A 20,164-nucleotide genomic window follows, 5' to 3' on the forward strand; every position below is an offset into this window, starting at 1 on the left:
TCTGTGCTCTCTCGGTGCACAGGGGGGCTAGAGCTGCTGGTAGCAGGGAGCTGGGTGAGTCTCTTTTATTTTCATATCTGTGTTTGCTCACAGGGTGGGGGCACATAGGAGTGCCCGTGCATGCAAGTAAGGCACTGTTATTCTGGATCATGTGGTCAATGCTCACATGCTTGCTGTGTGTGTGAGAGGTGAGGTGCTGCTCCGTGGCTGTGCACAGGGTAATAGTCTTTAAAGTTTTCCTTTCTGCGTGGCACAGTTTATGGTTGGCGGCGCTGGCCGCTCACAGGCACTTCATTTTTTTTTGTTTTTTTTTTTTTGTTTATGGGGCCCACGAGGTGGAGGCTCATCTGATCGGCGGCGGCACTGGCCGCGTGTATGCGCTTCCTTCTTTCCCCTCCCCGCCCGCTGCAGCCTCGGCAGTCCTCGCGGGGGGGGGAGGGGGGGTTGATGCTTCCTCAGGCGGGGAGCGCGTCGCTCCGGTCACACTTCCTTGGGCGGGGGGTGCTTGAGGCAGGCCGCGGGTAGGCTCCGCCGGCTCTGCCTTTTCAGTGCTGATTAGGCTCCGGTCTCCCGCCGCAGCAGCTTCACATTCCACACGCTGCGCGGCGGAGACCTGTCACGGACGTCGCAGGCCGCGGGTAGGCTCCGTTGGCTCTGCAGTTCTTATCCACTCGGGGGTGCCGTCGGCAGGCCGCGGGTGGGCTCCGCTGGCGCTGCAGAGTCTTTCTTCGGTGGGGATGTCACCGGCAGGCCGCGGGTAGGCTCCGCTTGGTCTTGATCACGTCGCGAGGGGGGGTCGGGAGGCGGTTAGCTACTCCGCTCCCTCCCCCTCGTTGTTGACGGGTGTTGCGGGTCCGGCCGCGCTTCCTCACGCAGCCATTAGTCTCTGTGCCCCTGCCGCTTCCAAGCACACACGCGGCGGGGGCGGGGGACGACTCGGGCAGGCCGCGGGTAGGCTCCGCTGGCGCTGCTTATTGATCACCACAGTTTATGGCGGGCACTTCGCCCGTGGGGCTCACCTTCGGCCGGCGGGCCAGATGCTCCGTCGCGGTCGCGGCGGGTGGGCTCCGCCCGGCCCGTGTACCTCTCCGATGGGGGTTTTCAGCCTCGCGGCCGTCGCAGGTGGGCTCTGGGCGGTCCGCAGTTGCTTGGTGGCGGTCGACGCGGGTAGGCTCCGGTCAGCTTGCTGTGGGGCGCCGACGTGCCTACCGGCTTCACGGCGCGTCGCGCCTCACCACAGGGGATGCCCTCTATGCGGGCAGCTCTCATCCCCTCTTTTTATTCTCGACCAGCCGAGGGTAGTGGCACGCATGGGCAACACTACCGGCCTCGTCGCCATTGTAGGGTTCTGAGGTGAGGGGCGCTAGGCCCTCATGACGCAGCAAGCACACAATGAGGCAGACACCGACACAGTGGTAACAGATGGGTGAATGGGTCCGGAGCACGAGCGCTCGGCCCCTTTATTGGCCAGTGTCACATGACCTGTGACGCCTGGTGGTGGGTGGGTGTTAGGTGTGCAGTTACAGAAAGAACTGAGACACTAGACCGTGTCTTACGTTACTACAGGTGTGATCTGTTCTGTGTTGCCGACCAGCAGACCCTCTAAAGCTCATTGCTGCCCCAATCTGTACATTTCAAAGAGATGCCTGCCAACAGAGTACACAGTCTGCAGGGCTCGCGCCACATCTCTTACGACTTTAATCACAGAATACAACATCTCCAGTTCCCGCAAGATGGTCTCAAGGGCACCCTGGGGGGCCCTGGGCATAATTTGGGTGTGGGGGTCATTGTCCCTCCTCGGTCTCCTGAAGGGGCAGGGCTCTCTTTGAGGGCAGCTGCGCGCCCTCCTGCCCTGTCTCTTCCCCATGGTTGGAAGTCTAGCTCCTTACAGATGACACTGCGCAGCGCGGCTCTAGGCGCTTCTTGGGTGAGGGCAGTTCTCTGCAGACTGCTGTTCCGATGACAGTTTGAGGCCAGTGATTGACTCGGAGGCAGTTCTCGGTATTTTCCACAGGTACAACAGTAGTTGTGTGATTGTGTTAATAGATTTTCTTTTCCTTCAGCAGGTCGAAGTGAAGTTCTCGGGACGCAGTGCTACAACAGTAGTTGTGTGATTGTGTTAATAGATTTTCTTTTCCTTCAGCAGGTCGAAGTGAAGTTCTCGGGACGCAGTGCTACAACAGTAGTTGCGTGATTGTGTTAATAGATTTTCTTTTCCTTCAGCAGGTCGAAGTGAAGTTCTCGGGACGCAGTGCTACAACAGTCGTTGCGTGATTGTGTTAATAGATTTTCTTTTCCTTCAGCAGGTCGAAGTGAAGTTCTCGGGACGCAGTGCTACAACAGTAGTTGTGTGATTGTGTTAATAGATTTTCTTTTCCTTCAGCGGGTCGAAGTGAAGTTCTCGGGACTCAGTGCTACAACAGTAGTTGCGTGATTGTGTTAATAGATTTTCTTTTCCTTCAGCAGGTCGAAGTGAAGTTCTCGGGACGCAGTGCTACAACAGTAGTTGTGTGATTGTGTTAATAGATTTTCTTTTCCTTCAGCAGGTCGAAGTGAAGTTCTCGGGACGCAGTGCTACAACAGTAGTTGCGTGATTGCGTTAATAGATTTTCTTTTCCTTCAGCGGGTCGAAGTGAAGTTCTCGGGACTCAGTGCTACAACAGTAGTTGCGTGATTGTGTTAATAGATTTTCTTTTCCTTCAGCAGGTCGAAGTGAAGTTCTCGGGACGCAGTGCTACAACAGTAGTTGTGTGATTGTGTTAATAGATTTTCTTTTCCTTCAGCAGGTCGAAGTGAAGTTCTCGGGACGCAGTGCTACAACAGTAGTTGTGTGATTGTGTTAATAGATTTTCTTTTCCTTCAGCGGGTCGAAGTGAAGTTCTCGGGACTCAGTGCTACAACAGTAGTTGCGTGATTGTGTTAATAGATTTTCTTTTCCTTCAGCAGGTCGAAGTGAAGTTCTCGGGACGCAGTGCTACAACAGTAGTTGTGTGATTGTGTTAATAGATTTTCTTTTCCTTCAGCAGGTCGAAGTGAAGTTCTCGGGACGCAGTGCTACAACAGTAGTTGCGTGATTGCGTTAATAGATTTTCTTTTCCTTCAGCGGGTCGAAGTGAAGTTCTCGGGACTCACTAGGCACCTTCCTCAGTCATATGAGGGCCTGCCATTTTAACCTCACTTATGGTGAGATTAATCTTAGATGAATCTATTGACTGCTGGGCTAATCGCATCGGAGCTCCCTCTGGCGGCTTGTGATTGTAGTGTAGCCGGAGACTGAGCTCCCTCTATCGTATCGGCCGGCGCCCTTCGCTGTTGCTCTGATGGAGCCCCCCTCAGATGCTGCGGCAGCCTCGAGTCGCGCAGTGTTGTCCCTGGACACCTGCGAGAGGAAACTCCAGACGCTATAATGTAATGCTGGCCTACTAAAAGTTTTCAATTTTAGACGCGTTATATAAAGGTCTCATGTGGAAATATTTTACACCTGGGGTGACTTTGCAAAGAAAGGCCCACTGTTCATGGACTCTGTGCTTCCAACTTACAAACATATCACTGCACGAGCAGGAGCACAATTAAACAGAATAACCCAGCCCAAAGTAGCAGTTTCACACCATGGCATTATGGGTATGCAAATGAGCCCAGGAACAGCTTCTTTCTCCACATTGCAGTATGCGACCTGTAAAAATTGAAGGCAACATTTCAAGTCTCGTGGGAAAAAAATGACAATTTTTCAGTGAATCTCGCGTTTATTCAAAGACAGTTAAATAAGTCGCGCACACTTTCTTTGAGATATTCAGGACCGGCGCAAAATACAATTCAGTGTCAAAATTACATTCTGTTCGGTTTTCATAAGTAGACGTGCTCCGCTGGAATTCATTCACCTTGACCCATCCCCGAGATGAAAGTTAACATTGAAGTGCTTAAAAGTAGTTTGTCAAAGGCCAGTGCCGCTGTACGGGGCGCACTTTATAGCCAGCCAGCAGACACCACTGAAGCTTATTGTGGCCACGATCTGTATATTTCACAAAGTTTCCAGCAAGCAGAGCCTGTGACTCTGTACAGGGTCATGAGAGTGCTTGCACCCCACCTGCTAGGGCTTTAATCACAGAAATGTAGGGCCTCCGTCGCGGCAAGAAGGTGGGTGTGATCTGTTCTGTGTTGCCGACCAGCAGACCCTCTGAAGCTCATTGCGGCCCCCATCTGTACATTTCAAAGAGATGCCTGCCAACAGAGTACACAGTCTGCAGGGCTAGTGCCACATCTCTTATGACTTTAATCACAGAAGACATCATCTCCAGTTCCCGCAAGATGGTCTCAAGGGCACCCTGGGGGGCCCTGGGCATAATTTGGGTGTGGGGGTGATTGTCCCTCCTCAGTCTCCTGAAGGGGCAGGGCTCTCTTTGAGGGCAGCTGCGCGCCCTCCTGCCCTGTCTCTTCCCCATGGTTGGAAGTCTAGCTCCTTACAGATGACACTGCGCAGCGCGGCTCTAGGCGCTGCTTGGGTGAGGGCAGTTCTCTGCAGACTGCTGTTCCGATGACAGTTTGAGGCCAGTGATTGACTCGGAGGCAGTTCTCGGTATTTTCCACGGCTACAACAGTAGTTGTGTGATTGTGTTAATAGATTTTCTTTTCCTTCAGCAGGTCGAAGTGAAGTTCTCGGGACGCAGTGCTACAACAGTAGTTGTGTGATTGTGTTAATAGATTTTCTTTTCCTTCAGCAGGTCGAAGTGAAGTTCTCGGGACGCAGTGCTACAACAGTAGTTGCGTGATTGTGTTAATAGATTTTCTTTTCCTTCAGCAGGTCGAAGTGAAGTTCTCGGGACGCAGTGCTACAACAGTCGTTGCGTGATTGTGTTAATAGATTTTCTTTTCCTTTAGCGGGTCGAAGTGAAGTTCTCGGGACTCACTAGGCACCTTGCTCAGTCATATGAGGGCCTGCCATTTTAACCTCACTTATGGTGAAATTAATCTTAGATGAATCTATTGACTGCTGGGCTAATCGCATCGGAGCGCCCTCTGGCGGCTTGTGATTGTAGTGTAGCCGGAGACTGAGCTCCCTCTATCGTATCGGCCGGCGCCCTTCGCTGTTGCTCTGATGGAGCCCCCCTCAGATGCTGCGGCAGCCTCGAGTCGCGCAGTGTTGTCCCTGGACACCTGCGAGAGGAAACTCCAGACGCTATAATGTAATGCTGGCCTACTAAAAGTTTTCAATTTTAGACGCGTTATATAAAGGTCTCATGTGGAAATATTTTACACCAAGGGTGACTTTGCAGAGAAAGGCCCACTGTTCATGGACTCTGTGCTTCCAACGTACAAACATATCACTGCACGAGCAGGAGCACAATTTAACAGAATAACCCAGCCCAAAGTAGCAGTTTCACACCATGGCATTATGGGTATGCAAATGAGCCCAGGAACGGCTTCTTTCTCCACATTGCAGTATGCGATCTGTAAAAATTGAAGGCAACATTTCAAGTCTCGTGGGAAAAAAATGACAATTTTTCAGTGAATCTCGCGTTTATTCAAAGACAGTTAAATAAGTCGCACACACTTTCTTTGAGATATTCAGGACCGGCGCAAAATACAATTCAGTGTCAAAATTACATTCTGTTCGGTATTCATAAGTAGACGTGCTCCGCTGGAATTCATTCACCTTGACCCATCCCCGAGATGAAAGTTAACATTGAAGTGCTTAAAAGTAGTTTGTCAAAGGCCAGTGCCGCTGTACGGGGCGCACTTTATAGCCAGCCAGCAGACACCACTGAAGTTTATTGAGGCCACGATCTGTATATTTCACAAAGTTTCCAGCAAGCAGAGCCTGTGACTCTGTACAGGGTCATGAGAGTGCTTGCACCCCACCTGCTAGGGCTTTAATCACAGAAATGTAGGGCCTCAGTCGCGGCAAGAAGGTGGGTGTGATCTGTTCTGTGTTGCCGACCAGCAGACCCTCTGAAGCTCATTGCTGCCCCCATCTGTACATTTCAAAGAGATGCCTGCCAACAGAGTACACAGTCTGCAGGGCTCGCGCCACATCTCTTATGACTTTAATCACAGAAGACATCATCTCCAGTTCCCGCAAGATGGTCTCAAGGGCACCCTGGGGGGCCCTGGGCATAATTTGGGTGTGGGGGTGATTGTCCCTCCTCAGTCTCCTGAAGGGGCAGGGCTCTCTTTGAGGGCAGCTGCGCGCCCTCCTGCCCTGTCTCTTCCCCATGGTTGGAAGTCTAGCTCCTTACAGATGACACTGCGCAGCGCGGCTCTAGGCGCTGCTTGGGTGAGGGCAGTTCTCTGCAGACTGCTGTTCCGATGACAGTTTGAGGCCAGTGATTGACTCGGAGGCAGTTCTCGGTATTTTCCACGGGTACAACAGTAGTTGTGTGATTGTGTTAATAGATTTTCTTTTCCTTCAGCAGGTCGAAGTGAAGTTCTCGGGACGCAGTGCTACAACAGTAGTTGTGTGATTGTGTTAATAGATTTTCTTTTCCTTCAGCAGGTCGAAGTGAAGTTCTCGGGACGCAGTGCTACAACAGTAGTTGTGTGATTGTGTTAATAGATTTTCTTTTCGTTCAGCAGGTCGAAGTGAAGTTCTCGGGACGCAGTGCTACAACAGTAGTTGTGTGATTGTGTTAATAGATTTTCTTTTCCTTCAGCAGGTCGAAGTGAAGTTCTCGGGACGCAGTGCTACAACAGTCGTTGCGTGATTGTGTTAATAGATTTTCTTTTCCTTCAGCGGGTCGAAGTGAAGTTCTCGGGACTCACTAGGCACCTTGCTCAGTCATATGAGGGCCTGCCATTTTAACCTCACTTATGGTGAAATTAATCTTAGATGAATCTATTGACTGCTGGGCTAATCGCATCGGAGCTCCCTCTGGCGGCTTGTGATTGTAGTGTAGCCGGAGACTGAGCTCCCTCTATCGGCCGGCGCCCTTCGCTGTTGCTCTGATGGAGCCCCCCTCAGATGCTGCGGCAGCCTCGAGTCGCGCAGTGTTGTCCCTGGACACCTGCGAGAGGAAACTCCAGACGCTATAATGTAATGCTGGCCTACTAAAAGTTTTCAATTTTAGACGCGTTATATAAAGGTCTCATGTGGAAATATTTTACACCAAGGGTGACTTTGCAGGGAAAGGCCCACTGTTCATGGACTCTGTGCTTCCAACGTACAAACATATCACTGCACGAGCAGGAGCACAATTTAACAGAATAACCCAGCCCAAAGTAGCAGTTTCACACCATGGCATTATGGGTATGCAAATGAGCCCAGGAACGGCTTCTTTCTCCACATTGCAGTATGCGACCTGTAAAAATTGAAGGCAACATTTCAAGTCTCGTGGGAAAAAAATGACAATTTTTCAGTGAATCTCGCGTTTATTCAAAGACAGTTAAATAAGTCGCACACACTTTCTTTGAGATATTCAGGACCGGCGCAAAATACAATTCAGTGTCAAAATTACATTCTGTTCGGTATTCATAAGTAGACGTGCTCCGCTGGAATTCATTCACCTTGACCCATCCCCGAGATGAAAGTTAACATTGAAGTGCTTAAAAGTAGTTTGTCAAAGGCCAGTGCCGCTGTACGGGGCGCACTTTATAGCCAGCCAGCAGACACCACTGAAGCTTATTGTGGCCACGATCTGTATATTTCACAAAGTTTCCAGCAAGCAGAGCCTGTGACTCTGTACAGGGTCATGAGAGTGCTTGCACCCCACCTGCTAGGGCTTTAATCACAGAAATGTAGGGCCTCCGTCGCGGCAAGAAGGTGGGTGTGATCTGTTCTGTGTTGCCGACCAGCAGACCCTCTGAAGCTCATTGCTGCCCCCATCTGTACATTTCAAAGAGATGCCTGCCAACAGAGTACACAGTCTGCAGGGCTCGCGCCACATCTCTTACGACTTTAATCACAGAAGACAACATCTCCAGTTCCCGCAAGATGGTCTCAAGGGCACCCTGGGGGGCCCTGGGCATAATTTGGGTGTGGGGGTGATTGTCCCTCCTCAGTCTCCTGAAGGGGCAGGGCTCTCTTTGAGGGCAGCTGCGCGCCCTCCTGCCCTGTCTCTTCCCCATGGTTGGAAGTCTAGCTCCTTACAGATGACACTGCGCAGCGCGGCTCTAGGCGCTGCTTGGGTGAGGGCAGTTCTCTGCAGACTGCTGTTCCGATGACAGTATGAGGCCAGTGATTGACTCGGAGGCAGTTCTCGGTATTTTCCACGGCTACAACAGTAGTTGTGTGATTGTGTTAATAGATTTTCTTTTCCTTCAGCAGGTCGAAGTGAAGTTCTCGGGACGCAGTGCTACAACAGTAGTTGCGTGATTGTGTTAATAGATTTTCTTTTCCTTCAGCAGGTCGAAGTGAAGTTCTCGGGATGCAGTGCTACAACAGTAGTTGCGTGATTGTGTTAATAGATTTTCTTTTCCTTCAGCAGGTCGAAGTGAAGTTCTCGGGACGCAGTGCTACAACAGTCGTTGCGTGATTGTGTTAATAGATTTTCTTTTCCTTCAGCGGGTCGAAGTGAAGTTCTCGGGACTCACTAGGCACCTTGCTCAGTCACATGAGGGCCTGCCATTTTAACCTCACTTATGGTGAGATTAATCTTAGATGAATCTATTGACTGCTGGGCTAATCGCATCGGAGCTCCCTCTGGCGGCTTGTGATTGTAGTGTAGCCGGAGACTGAGCTCCCTCTATCGTATCGGCCGGCGCCCTTCGCTGTTGCTCTGATGGAGCCCCCCTCAGATGCTGCGGCAGCCTCGAGTCGCGCAGTGTTGTCCCTGGACACCTGCGAGAGGAAACTCCAGACGCTATAATGTAATGCTGGCCTACTAAAAGTTTTCAATTTTAGACGCGTTATATAAAGGTCTCATGTGGAAATATTTTACACCAAGGGTGACTTTGCAGGGAAAGGCCCACTGTTCATGGACTCTGTGCTTCCAACGTACAAACATATCACTGCACGAGCAGGAGCACAATTTAACAGAATAACCCAGCCCAAAGTAGCAGTTTCACACCATGGCATTATGGGTATGCAAATGAGCCCAGGAACGGCTTCTTTCTCCACATTGCAGTATGCGACCTGTAAAAATTGAAGGCAACATTTCAAGTCTCGTGGGAAAAAAATGACAATTTTTCAGTGAATCTCGCGTTTATTCAAAGACAGTTAAATAAGTCGCACACACTTTCTTTGAGATATTCAGGACCGGCGCAAAATACAATTCAGTGTCAAAATTACATTCTGTTCGGTATTCATAAGTAGACGTGCTCCGCTGGAATTCATTCACCTTGACCCATCCCCGAGATGAAAGTTAACATTGAAGTGCTTAAAAGTAGTTTGTCAAAGGCCAGTGCCGCTGTACGGGGCGCACTTTATAGCCAGCCAGCAGACACCACTGAAGCTTATTGTGGCCACGATCTGTATATTTCACAAAGTTTCCAGCAAGCAGAGCCTGTGACTCTGTACAGGGTCATGAGAGTGCTTGCACCCCACCTGCTAGGGCTTTAATCACAGAAATGTAGGGCCTCAGTCGCGGCAAGAAGGTGGGTGTGATCTGTTCTGTGTTGCCGACCAGCAGACCCTCTGAAGCTCATTGCTGCCCCCATCTGTACATTTCAAAGAGATGCCTGCCAACAGAGTACACAGTCTGCAGGGCTAGTGCCACATCTCTTATGACTTTAATCACAGAAGACATCATCTCCAGTTCCCGCAAGATGGTCTCAAGGGCACCCTGGGGGGCCCTGGGCATAATTTGGGTGTGGGGGTGATTGTCCCCTCTCAGTCTCCTGAAGGGGCAGGGCTCTCTTTGAGGGCAGCTGCGCGCCCTCCTGCCCTGTCTCTTCCCCATGGTTGGAAGTCTAGCTCCTTACAGATGACACTGCGCAGCGCTGCTCTAGGCGCTGCTTGGGTGAGGGCAGTTCTCTGCAGACTGCTGTTCCGATGACAGTTTGAGGCCAGTGATTGACTCAGAGGCAGTTCTCGGTATTTTCCACGGCTACAACAGTAGTTGTGTGATTGTGTTAATAGATTTTCTTTTCCTTCAGCAGGTCGAAGTGAAGTTCTCGGGACGCAGTGCTACAACAGTAGTTGTGTGATTGTGTTAATAGATTTTCTTTTCCTTCAGCAGGTCGAAGTGAAGTTCTCGGGACGCAGTGCTACAACAGTAGTTGTGTGATTGTGTTAATAGATTTTCTTTTCCTTCAGCAGGTCGAAGTGAAGTTCTCGGGACGCAGTGCTACAACAGTAGTTGCGTGATTGTGTTAATAGATTTTCTTTTCCTTCAGCAGGTCGAAGTGAAGTTCTCGGGACGCAGTGCTACAACAGTCGTTGCGTGATTGTGTTAATAGATTTTCTTTTCCTTCAGCGGGTCGAAGTGAAGTTCTCGGGACTCACTAGGCACCTTGCTCAGTCATATGAGGGCCTGCCATTTTAACCTCACTTATGGTGAGATTAATCTTAGATGAATCTATTGACTGCTGGGCTAATCGCATCGGAGCTCCCTCTGGCGGCTTGTGATTGTAGTGTAGCCGGAGTCTGAGCTCCCTCTATCGTATCGGCCAGCGCCCTTCGCTGTTGCTCCGATGGAGCCCCCCTCAGATGCTGCGGCAGCCTCGAGTCGCGCAGTGTTGTCCCTGGACACCTGCGAGAGGAAACTCCAGACGCTATAATGTAATGCTGGCCTACTAAAAGTTTTCAATTTTAGACGCGTTATATAAAGGTCTCATGTGGAAATATTTTACACCAAGGGTGACTTTGCAGAGAAAGGCCCACTGTTCATGGACTCTGTGCTTCCAACGTACAAACATATCACTGCACGAGCAGGAGCACAATTAAACAGAATAACCCAGCCCAAAGTAGCAGTTTCACACCATGGCATTATGGGTATGCAAATGAGCCCAGGAACGGCTTCTTTCTCCACATTGCAGTATGCGACCTGTAAAAATTGAAGGCAACATTTCAAGTCTCGTGGGAAAAAAATGACAATTTTTCAGTGAATCTCGCGTTTATTCAAAGACAGTTAAATAAGTCGCGCACACTTTCTTTGAGATATTCAGGACCGGCGCAAAATACAATTCAGTGTCAAAATTACATTCTGTTCGGTTTTCATAAGTAGACGTGCTCCGCTGGAATTCATTCACCTTGACCCATCCCCGAGATGAAAGTTAACATTGAAGTGCTTAAAAGTAGTTTGTCAAAGGCCAGTGCCGCTGTACGGGGCGCACTTTATAGCCAGCCAGCAGACACCACTGAAGTTTATTGAGGCCACGATCTGTATATTTCACAAAGTTTCCAGCAAGCAGAGCCTGTGACTCTGTACAGGGTCCTGAGAGTGCTTGCACCCCACCTGCTAGGGCTTTAATCACAGAAATGTAGGGCCTCCGTCGCGGCAGGAAGGTGGGTGTGATCTGTTCTGTGTTGCCGACCAGCAGACCCTCTGAAGGTCATTGCTGCCCCCATCTGTACATTTCAAAGAGATGCCTGCCAACAGAGTACACAGTCTGCAGGGCTCGCGCCACATCTCTTACGACTTTAATCACAGAAGACAACATCTCCAGTTCCCGCAAGATGGTCTCAAGGGCACCCTGGGGGGCCCTGGGCATAATTTGGGTGTGGGGGTGATTGTCCATCCTCAGTCTCCTGAAGGGGCAGGGCTCTCTTTGAGGGCAGCTGCGCGCCCTCCTGCCCTGTCTCTTCCCCATGGTTGGAAGTCTAGCTCCTTACAGATGACACTGCGCAGCGCGGCTCTAGGCGCTGCTTGGGTGAGGGCAGTTCTCTGCAGACTGCTGTTCCGATGACAGTTTGAGGCCAGTGATTGACTCGGAGGCAGTTCTCGGTATTTTCCACGGGTACAACAGTAGTTGTGTGATTGTGTTAATAGATTTTCTTTTCCTTCAGCAGGTCGAAGTGAAGTTCTCGGGACGCAGTGCTACAACAGTAGTTGCGTGATTGTGTTAATAGATTTTCTTTTCCTTCAGCAGGTCGAAGTGAAGTTCTCGGGACGCAGTGCTACAACAGTCGTTGCGTGATTGTGTTAATAGATTTTCTTTTCCTTCAGCGGGTCGAAGTGAAGTTCTCGGGACTCACTAGGCACCTTGCTCAGTCATATGAGGGCCTGCCATTTTAACCTCACTTATGGTGAGATTAATCTTAGATGAATCTATTGACTGCTGGGCTAATCGCATCGGAGCTCCCTCTGGCGGCTTGTGATTGTAGTGTAGCCGGGGACTGAGCTCCCTCTATCGTATCGGCCGGCGCCCTTCGCTGTTGCTCTGATGGAGCCCCCCTCAGATGCTGCGGCAGCCTCGAGTCGCGCAGTGTTGTCCCTGGACACCTGCGAGAGGAAACTCCAGACGCTATAATGTAATGCTGGCCTACTAAAAGTTTTCAATTTTAGACGCGTTATATAAAGGTCTCATGTGGAAATATTTTACACCAAGGGTGACTTTGCAGAGAAAGGCCCACTGTTCATGGACTCTGTGCTTCCAACGTACAAACATATCACTGCACGAGCAGGAGCACAATTTAACAGAATAACCCAGCCCAAAGTAGCAGTTTCACACCATGGCATTATGGGTATGCAAATGAGCCCAGGAACGGCTTCTTTCTCCACATTGCAGTATGCGACCTGTAAAAATTGAAGGCAACATTTCAAGTCTCGTGGGAAAAAAATGACAATTTTTCAGTGAATCTCGCGTTTATTCAATGACAGTTAAATAAGTCGCGCACACTTTCTTTGAGATATTCAGGACCGGCGCAAAATACAATTCAGTGTCAAAATTACTTTCTGTTCGGTTTTCATAAGTAGACGTGCTCCGCTGGAATTCATTCACCTTGACCCATCCCCGAGATGAAAGTTAACATTGAAGTGCTTAAAAGTAGTTTGTCAAAGGCCAGTGCCGCTGTATGGGGCGCACTTTATAGCCAGCCAGCAGACACCACTGAAGTTTATTGTGGCCACGATCTGTATATTTCACAAAGTTTCCAGCAAGCAGAGCCTGTGACTCTGTACAGGGTCATGAGAGTGCTTGCACCCCACCTGCTAGGGCTTTAATCACAGAAATGTAGGGCCTCCGTCGCGGCAAGAAGGTGGGTGTGATCTGTTCTGTGTTGCCGACCAGCAGACCCTCTGAAGCTCATTGCTGCCCCCATCTGTACATTTCAAAGAGATGCCTGCCAACAGAGTACACAGTCTGCAGGGCTCGCGCCACATCTCTTACGACTTTAATCACAGAAGACAACATCTCCAGTTCCCGCAAGATGGTCTCAAGGGCACCCTGGGGGGCCCTGGGCATAATTTGGGTGTGGGGGTCATTGTCCCTCCTCAGTCTCCTGAAGGGGCAGGGCTCTCTTTGAGGGCAGCTGCGCGCCCTCCTGCCCTGTCTCTTCCCCATGGTTGGAAGTCTAGCTCCTCACAGATGACACTGCGCAGCGCGGCTCTAGGCGCTGCTTGGGTGAGGGCAGTTCTCTGCAGACTGCTGTTCCGATGACAGTTTGAGGCCAGTGATTGACTCGGAGGCAGTTCTCTGTATTTTCCACGGGTACAACAGTAGTTGTGTGATTGTGTTAATAGATTTTCTTTTCCTTCAGCAGGTCGAAGTGAAGTTCTCGGGACGCAGTGCTACAACAGTAGTTGCGTGATTGTGTTAATAGATTTTCTTTTCCTTCAGCAGGTCGAAGTGAAGTTCTCGGGATGCAGTGCTACAACAGTAGTTGCGTGATTGTGTTAATAGATTTTCTTTTCCTTCAGCAGGTCGAAGTGAAGTTCTCGGGACGCAGTGCTACAACAGTCGTTGCGTGATTGTGTTAATAGATTTTCTTTTCCTTCAGCAGGTCGAAGTGAAGTTCTCGGGACGCAGTGCTACAACAGTAGTTGTGTGATTGTGTTAATAGATTTTCTTTTCCTTCAGCAGGTCGAAGTGAAGTTCTCGGGACGCAGTGTTACAACAGTCGTTGCGTGATTGTGTTAATAGATTTTCTTTTCCTTCAGCGGGTCGAAGTGAAGTTCTCGGGACTCACTAGGCACCTTGCTCAGTCATATGAGGGCCTGCCATTTTAACCTCACTTATGGTGAAATTAATCTTAGATGAATCTATTGACTGCTGGGCTAATCGCATCGGAGCTCCCTCTGGCGGCTTGTGATTGTAGTGTAGCCGGAGACTGAGCTCCCTCTATCGTATCGGCCGGCGCCCTTCGCTGTTGCTCTGATGGAGCCCCCCTCAGATGCTGCGGCAGCCTCGAGTCGCGCAGTGTTGTCCCTGGACACCTGCGAGAGGAAACTCCAGACGCTATAATGTAATGCTGGCCTACTAAAAGTTTTCAATTTTAGACGCGTTATATAAAGGTCTCATGTGGAAATATTTTACACCAAGGGTGACTTTGCAGGGAAAGGCCCACTGTTCATGGACTCTGTGCTTCCAACGTACAAACATATCACTGCACGAGCAGGAGCACAATTTAACAGAATAACCCAGCCCAAAGTAGCAGTTTCACACCATGGCATTATGGGTATGCAAATGAGCCCAGGAACGGCTTCTTTCTCCACATTGCAGTATGCGACCTGTAAAAATTGAAGGCAACATTTCAAGTCTCGTGGGAAAAAAATGACAATTTTTCAGTGAATCTCGCGTTTATTCAATGACAGTTAAATAAGTCGCGCACACTTTCTTTGAGATATTCAGGACCGGCGCAAAATACAATTCAGTGTCAAAATTACTTTCTGTTCGGTTTTCATAAGTAGACGTGCTCCGCTGGAATTCATTCACCTTGACCCATCCCCGAGATGAAAGTTAACATTGAAGTGCTTAAAAGTAGTTTGTCAAAGGCCAGTGCCGCTGTATGGGGCGCACTTTATAGCCAGCCAGCAGACACCACTGAAGTTTATTGTGGCCACGATCTGTATATTTCACAAAGTTTCCAGCAAGCAGAGCCTGTGACTCTGTACAGGGTCATGAGAGTGCTTGCACCCCACCTGCTAGGGCTTTAATCACAGAAATGTAGGGCCTCCGTCGCGGCAAGAAGGTGGGTGTGATCTGTTCTGTGTTGCCGACCAGCAGACCCTCTGAAGCTCATTGCTGCCCCCATCTGTACATTTCAAAGAGATGCCTGCCAACAGAGTACACAGTCTGCAGGGCTCGCGCCACATCTCTTACGACTTTAATCACAGAAGACAACATCTCCAGTTCCCGCAAGATGGTCTCAAGGGCACCCTGGGGGGCCCTGGGCATAATTTGGGTGTGGGGGTCATTGTCCCTCCTCAGTCTCCTGAAGGGGCAGGGCTCTCTTTGAGGGCAGCTGCGCGCCCTCCTGCCCTGTCTCTTCCCCATGGTTGGAAGTCTAGCTCCTCACAGATGACACTGCGCAGCGCGGCTCTAGGCGCTGCTTGGGTGAGGGCAGTTCTCTGCAGACTGCTGTTCCGATGACAGTTTGAGGCCAGTGATTGACTCGGAGGCAGTTCTCTGTATTTTCCACGGGTACAACAGTAGTTGTGTGATTGTGTTAATAGATTTTCTTTTCCTTCAGCAGGTCGAAGTGAAGTTCTCGGGACGCAGTGCTACAACAGTAGTTGTGTGATTGTGTTAATAGATTTTCTTTTCCTTCAGCAGGTCGAAGTGAAGTTCTCGGGACGCAGTGCTACAACAGTAGTTGCGTGATTGTGTTAATAGATTTTCTTTTCCTTCAGCAGGTCGAAGTGAAGTTCTCGGGATGCAGTGCTACAACAGTAGTTGCGTGATTGTGTTAATAGATTTTCTTTTCCTTCAGCAGGTCGAAGTGAAGTTCTCGGGACGCAGTGCTACAACAGTCGTTGCGTGATTGTGTTAATAGATTTTCTTTTCCTTCAGCAGGTCGAAGTGAAGTTCTCGGGACGCAGTGCTACAACAGTCGTTGCGTGATTGTGTTAATAGATTTTCTTTTCCTTCAGCGGGTCGAAGTGAAGTTCTCGGGACTCACTAGGCACCTTGCTCAGTCATATGAGGGCCTGCCATTTTAACCTCACTTATGGTGAAATTAATCTTAGATGAATCTATTGACTGCTGGGCTAATCGCATCGGAGCTCCCTCTGGCGGCTTGTGATTGTAGTGTAGCCGGGGACTGAGCTCCCTCTATCGTATCGGCCAGCGCCCTTCGCTGTTGCTCTGATGGAGCCCCCCTCAGATGCTGCGGCAGCCTCGAGTCGCGCAGTGTTGTCCCTGGACACCTGCGAGAGGAAACTCCAGACGCTATAATGTAATGCTGGCCTACTAAAAGTTTTCAATTTTAGACGCGTTATATAAAGGTCTCATGTGGAAATATTTTACACCAAGGGTGACTTTGCAGGGAAAGGCCCACTGTTCATGGACTCTGTGCTTCCAACGTACAAACATATCACTGCACGAGCAGGAGCACAATTTAACAGAATAACCCAGCCCAAAGTAGCAGTTTCACACCATGGCATTATGGGTATGCAAATGAGCCCAGGAACGGCTTCTTTCTCCACATTGCAGTATGCGACCTGTAAAAATTGAAGGCAACATTTCAAGTCTCGTGGGAAAAAAATGACAATTTTTCAGTGAATCTCGCGTTTATTCAAAGACAGTTAAATAAGTCGCACACACTTTCTTTGAGATATTCAGGACCGGCGCAAAATACAATTCAGTGTCAAAATTACATTCTGTTCGGTATTCATAAGTAGACGTGCTCCGCTGGAATTCATTCACCTTGACCCATCCCCGAGATGAAAGTTAACATTGAAGTGCTTAAAAGTAGTTTGTCAAAGGCCAGTGCCGCTGTACGGGGCGCACTTTATAGCCAGCCAGCAGACACCACTGAAGCTTATTGTGGCCACGATCTGTATATTTCACAAAGTTTCCAGCAAGCAGAGCCTGTGACTCTGTACAGGGTCATGAGAGTGCTTGCACCCCACCTGCTAGGGCTTTAATCACAGAAATGTAGGGCCTCAGTCGCGGCAAGAAGGTGGGTGTGATCTGTTCTGTGTTGCCGACCAGCAGACCCTCTGAAGCTCATTGCTGCCCCCATCTGTACATTTCAAAGAGATGCCTGCCAACAGAGTACACAGTCTGCAGGGCTAGTGCCACATCTCTTACGACTTTAATCACAGAAGACATCATCTCCAGTTCCCGCAAGATGGTCTCAAGGGCACCCTGGGGGGCCCTGGGCATAATTTGGGTGTGGGGGTGATTGTCCCTCCTCAGTCTCCTGAAGGGGCAGGGCTCTCTTTGAGGGCAGCTGCGCGCCCTCCTGCCCTGTCTCTTCCCCATGGTTGGAAGTCTAGCTCCTTACAGATGACACTGCGCAGCGCTGCTCTAGGCGCTGCTTGGGTGAGGGCAGTTCTCTGCAGACTGCTGTTCCGATGACAGTTTGAGGCCAGTGATTGACTCGGAGGCAGTTCTCGGTATTTTCCACGGCTACAACAGTAGTTGTGTGATTGTGTTAATAGATTTTCTTTTCCTTCAGCAGGTCAAAGTGAAGTTCTCGGGACGCAGTGCTACAACAGTAGTTGTGTGATTGTGTTAATAGATTTTCTTTTCCTTCAGCAGGTCGAAGTGAAGTTCTCGGGACGCAGTGCTACAACAGTAGTTGTGTGATTGTGTTAATAGATTTTCTTTTCCTTCAGCAGGTCGAAGTGAAGTTCTCGGGACGCAGTGCTACAACAGTAGTTGCGTGATTGTGTTAATAGATTTTCTTTTCCTTCAGCAGTTCGAAGTGAAGTTCTCGGGACGCAGTGCTACAACAGTAGTTGCGTGATTGTGTTAATAGATTTTCTTTTCCTTCAGCAGGTCGAAGTGAAGTTCTCGGGACGCAGTGCTACATCAGTCGTTGCGTGATTGTGTTAATAGATTTTCTTTTCCTTCAGCAGGTCGAAGTGAAGTTCTCGGGACGCAGTGCTACAACAGTAGTTGCGTGATTGTGTTAATAGATTTTCTTTTCCTTCAGCGGGTCGAAGTGAAGTTCTCGGGACTCACTAGGCACCTTCCTCAGTCACATGAGGGCCTGCCATTTTAACCTCACTTATGGTGAAATTAATCTTAGATGAATCTATTGACTGCTGGGCTAATCGCATCGGAGCTCCCTCTGGCGGCTTGTGATTGTAGTGTAGCGGGAGACTGAGCTCCCTCTATCGTATCGGCCGGCGCCCTTCGCTGTTGCTCTGATGGAGCCCCCCTCAGATGCTGCGGCAGCCTCGAGTCGCGCAGTGTTGTCCCTGGACACCTGCGAGAGGAAACTCCAGACGCTATAATGTAATGCTGGCCTACTAAAAGTTTTCACTCCGACGCGTTATATAAAGGTCTCATGTGGAAATAATTTACACCAAGGGTGACTTTGCAGAGAAAGGCCCACTGTTCATGGACTCTGTGCTTCCAACTTACAAACATATCACTGCACGAGCAGGAGCACAATTAAACAGAATAACCCAGCCCAAAGTAGCAGTTTCACACCATGGCATTATGGGTATGCAAATGAGCCCAGGAACGGCTTCTTTCTCCACATTGCAGTATGCGACCTGTAAAAATTGAAGGCAACATTTCAAGTCTCGTGGGAAAAAAATGACAATTTTTCACTGAATCTCGCGTTTATTCAAAGACAGTTAAATAAGTCGCGCACACTTTCTTTGAGATATTCAGGACCGGCGCAAAATACAATTCAGTGTCAAAATTACTTTCTGTTCGGTTTTCATAAGTAGACGTGCTCCGCTGGAATTCATTCACCTTGACCCATCCCCGAGATGAAAGTTAACATTGAAGTGCTTAAAAGTAGTTTGTCAAAGGCCAGTGCCGCTGTATGGGGCGCACTTTATAGCCAGCCAGCAGACACCACTGAAGTTTATTGTGGCCACGATCTGTATATTTCACAAAGTTTCCAGCAAGCAGAGCCTGTGACTCTGCACAGGGTCCTGAGAGTGCTTGCACCCCACCTGCTAGGGCTTTAATCACAGAAATGTAGGGCCTCCGTTGCGGCAAGAAGGTGGGTGTGATCTGTTCTGTGTTGCCGACCAGCAGACCCTCTGAAGCTCATTGCTGCCCCCATCTGTACATTTCAAAGAGATGCCTGCCAACAGAGTACACAGTCTGCAGGGCTCGCGCCACATCTCTTACGACTTTAATCACAGAAGACAACATCTCCAGTTCCCGCAAGATGGTCTCAAGGGCACCCTGGGGGGCCCTGGGCATAATTTGGGTGTGGGGGTGATTGTCCCTCCTCAGTCTCCTGAAGGGGCAGGGCTCTCTTTGAGGGCAGCTGCGCGCCCTCCTGCCCTGTCTCTTCCCCATGGTTGGAAGTCTAGCTCCTCACAGATGACACTGCGCAGCGCGGCTCTAGGCGCTGCTTGGGTGAGGGCAGTTCTCTGCAGACTGCTGTTCCGATGACAGTTTGAGGCCAGTGATTGACTCGGAGGCAGTTCTCGGTATTTTCCACGGGTACAACAGTAGTTGTGTGATTGTGTTAATAGATTTTCTTTTCCTTCAGCAGGTCGAAGTGAAGTTCTCGGGACGCAGTGCTACAACAGTAGTTGTGTGATTGTGTTAATAGATTTTCTTTTCCTTCAGCAGGTCGAAGTGAAGTTCTCGGGACGCAGTGCTACAACAGTAGTTGTGTGATTGTGTTAATAGATTTTCTTTTCCTTCAGCAGGTCGAAGTGAAGTTCTCGGGACGCAGTGCTACAACAGTCGTTGCGTGATTGTGTTAATAGATTTTCTTTTCCTTCAGCGGGTCGAAGTGAAGTTCTCGGGACTCACTAGGCACCTTCCTCAGTCATATGAGGGCCTGCCATTTTAACCTCACTTATGGTGAGATTAATCTTAGATGAATCTATTGACTGCTGGGCTAATCGCATCGGAGCTCCCTCTGGCGGCTTGTGATTGTAGTGTAGCCGGGGACTGAGCTCCCTCTATCGTATCGGCCGACGCCCTTCGCTGTTGCTCTGATGGAGCCCCCCTCAGATGCTGCGGCAGCCTCGAGTCGCGCAGTGTTGTCCCTGGACACCTGCGAGAGGAAACTCCAGACGCTATAATGTAATGCTGGCCTACTAAAAGTTTTCAATTTTAGACGCGTTATATAAAGGTCTCATGTGGAAATATTTTACACCAAGGGTGACTTTGCAGAGAAAGGCCCACTGTTCATGGACTCTGTGCTTCCAACGTACAAACATATCACTGCACGAGCAGGAGCACAATTAAACAGAATAAC

The sequence above is a fragment of the Lissotriton vulgaris genome, chromosome 6 (assembly GCF_964263255.1).
Source record: "Lissotriton vulgaris chromosome 6, aLisVul1.2, whole genome shotgun sequence".
Taxonomy (NCBI): Eukaryota; Metazoa; Chordata; class Amphibia; order Caudata; family Salamandridae; genus Lissotriton; species Lissotriton vulgaris.